Source organism: Phyllobates terribilis, unplaced genomic scaffold (genome assembly GCF_046119375.1).
Source record: "Phyllobates terribilis strain yellow unplaced genomic scaffold, ASM4611937v1 Scaffold_329__1_contigs__length_2103183, whole genome shotgun sequence".
Classification (NCBI taxonomy): Eukaryota; Metazoa; Chordata; class Amphibia; order Anura; family Dendrobatidae; genus Phyllobates; species Phyllobates terribilis.
Window position 1 is genome coordinate 2,028,677 of NW_027363089.1, and position 3,195 is coordinate 2,031,871.

Consider the following 3,195-nt stretch of genomic DNA (forward strand, 5'->3'; position numbering starts at 1 on the left):
GTGTCCCAAGGCCCAGGGGGCGCGTCAGAACATTTTCATCACCTTTCATAATCACCAATGGGACAAGGCAGGGATGTCCTCTGTCCCCTCTCTTATACATCCTAGTGACGGAGCACCTGCTCTCATCAATTCGCCATAACCCCAATATTAGGTGGATTGAGGTGGGAGGCACCGAGTACAAGAGCTCTCTATTTGCTGATGATGTCCTAGTATATACCACTCAATCACATATATCCATCCCTGCTGTTATGGCTGAAATAGATCACTTTGTTACATGGTCAAATTTTAAAATCAATGCAGCGAAGTCTGAGGCCCTCGATGTCTCCCTCCCCAAATCCATACAGGATTCCATCCAGTCCAACTTTCCCTTTGCCTGCCCCTCACAGGGTATCAAATACTTAGGAATTCCTATTCATAGAGACCTCTCCCATCTATGTTATCTTAATTTTGGGCCCTTTATTGAACGACTCCATACAGACCACGGTTGGCAAGTTAGAACTGTAAGATTCACTACGTGAACCACTGGTGTTTTGTGGAAAAGCACATGTACACTGTGTTCCAAATTATTATGCAAAAAGTGTGTAGGAGTGATAAGGGAATAATTTGTTTGTTTGTCAGTTAAACTCAATGATGGTGATGTGTGTCAGGGCTCTTTATATCACTGTAAGCAATTGCAGACACCTGTGCTAATTAGTTTGGCAGGTGTGTCCAATGAAAGGCAAGACTACTTAAGAAGGCTGTCTCACATTATTAAGCAGCCTACATTTTCTGCCAAAATGGGAAAGAAAAAGGATGTGTCGGCTGCTGAGAAGCAACAAATTGTGGAGTGTTTAGGTCAAGACATGACTACAATCAACATTGTGCGATGATCAGGATGAAGTGTCTTGGCAATCAAGAAGTATGTAGCTGATTCACAGTACACACGTGTGCGTGCTGATAAGGGCAAATTGAGGACTCTTTCCTACAGGCAATTACGTCAGGTTAAAAGAGCAGCGGCAAAAAAGCCTTGTCATAGCAGCAGACAAGTTTTTGAAGCTGCTGGTGCCTCCAACGTTCCCCGAACAACAAGATGCAGGGTCCTTCAGAGGTTTGTAGCTGTGCGTACGCCATCCTGTCGACCTCCTCTATCCACTTCACACAAGCAGAAACGGCTCCAGTGGGCCAAACATTACATGAAGACTGATTTCAAAACTGTTTTGTTGACGGATGAGTGCCGTGCAACGCTCGATGGTCCAGATGGATGGAGTGGAGGATGGCTGGTTGATGGACACCCCACGCAAACACGGCTACAGCGCCAACAAGGAGGAGGTGGAGTAATGTTTTGGGCTGGAATCATGGGGAGAGAGATTGTCGGCCCCTTTAGGATCCCTGAAGGGGTAAAGATGAACTCCATAATGTATGTGGAGTTTCTCAAACAGCACTTCCTGCCATGGTTCAAGAAGAAGAACCGTGTATTCCACAGCAAGATCATTTTTATGCATGATAATGCACCGTCTCATGCTGCACATAACACATCTGCATCTCTGGCTGATATGGGCATAAAAGGGGACAAACTTATGGTGTGACCCCCATGCTCCCCTGACCTCTTCCCCATTCAGAACCTCTGGAGCATCATCAAAAGGAGTGTCTATGATGGCGGGAGGCAGTTCACATCTAAGCAACAGCTCTGGGAGGGTATTCTGTCCTCATGCAAAACAATTGAAGCAGAAACCATCCAAAACCTGACAAATTCAATGGACGAGAGAGTTCAGAAGCTCCTTTCGAACAAGGGGTCCTATGTGCAAATGTAGCATCACCTAGAATAACGTTTTGAGTTGAAAACTGTTTGATTTCAGTTTCTAATAACCTGCTAATGCTTATAATTTCAAAAATGACCATTTTTTTGGTCTTTATTAAAATGAAAAGGTTGATCGAAGAGTGTCAGGGATCTAAGAGTGTGGCAACCCAGTAGTCAGGATTACGTCGAATTCTGACAATCTGAAGGTCATGTTGCAGGTAGTGCAGCAAGAAGGCACTTATGTGTCTTGCGCATCTCGGAGCCCCAAAATTATTTTCCGGGCTAGATGCAGCTAAAAATTATTATTAATTTTAAATCTGGTGGAGCTTAGTATAGATGGCCTAATAGAATCAGTACTGCACACTGCTACAAAGCCCAAATTATTTTCCAGCCAAGATACAGATAAACATGATTAGTAATTTTTAGTGTTGAGCGAACATGCTCGACACTGCTCGGTACTTGCCCGAGCATCACGCTACTCGGGATGTTCGGCGAGCACCGAGCATTTCCGGGTTACTCGGGCGGGAGCTCGGGTCTCCGCCCTGCATGTTTGGCGCTCTTTACAGAGCCAATGAACATGCAGGGATTGCCAGCCAGTCACTGTAATGCTGCAGCCATGTTGGTTGTGGGCATTACAGTGATTGGCTGGCCGCACAGCGTCACCTCGAGTATTTAAAACGGGGCGCCACCATCTTGGACACAGTCGCTCCGGATTAGACAGTGTAGGGACAGCGCTGCTGATTTAGGGAGAGATATAAACTGCGAAATAGTTAGTGTAGGGTCCGTAAAGGCTGCCAGAACAAACAAACAGTCCTTTTCAGGACTAATATCCATCCCAGATACCAGGCAGGCAGGCTGTATAGGAGACACAGTGGTTATACCAGCAAACGCTGCATTACAGTCCTGTGTGCTCCTGTTGCTTAAATTGCTGGATTTAGCACCAGGTGTCGGGGGCCAGGAAAAATCCTTTTTTTTCATCTAAATCCTCCTTTTTTTTTCCTCCTTCACACTGTACAAATACTATTATTAACCTTTTGGTGTCCCCCCCCCCCCCCAAAAAAAAGCGTGTCTCTGATTTTTCAGACACAAATACAGTTATATGAAAAAGTTTGGGCACCCCTATTAATCTTAAGCTTATTGTTTTATAAAAATTGGTGTTTTTGCAACAGCTATTTCAGTTTGATATATGTAATAACTGTTGGACACAGTAATGTTTCTGCCTTGAAATGAGGTTTATTGTACTAACAGAAAATGTGCAATCTGCATTCAAACAAAATTTGACAGGTGCATAAGTATGGGCACTCTTATCATTTTCTTGTTTTAAATACTCCTACCTACTTTTTACTGACTTACTAAAGCACTTTTTTTGGTTTTGTAACCTCATTGAGCTTTGAACTTCATAGCCAGGTGTATGCAAT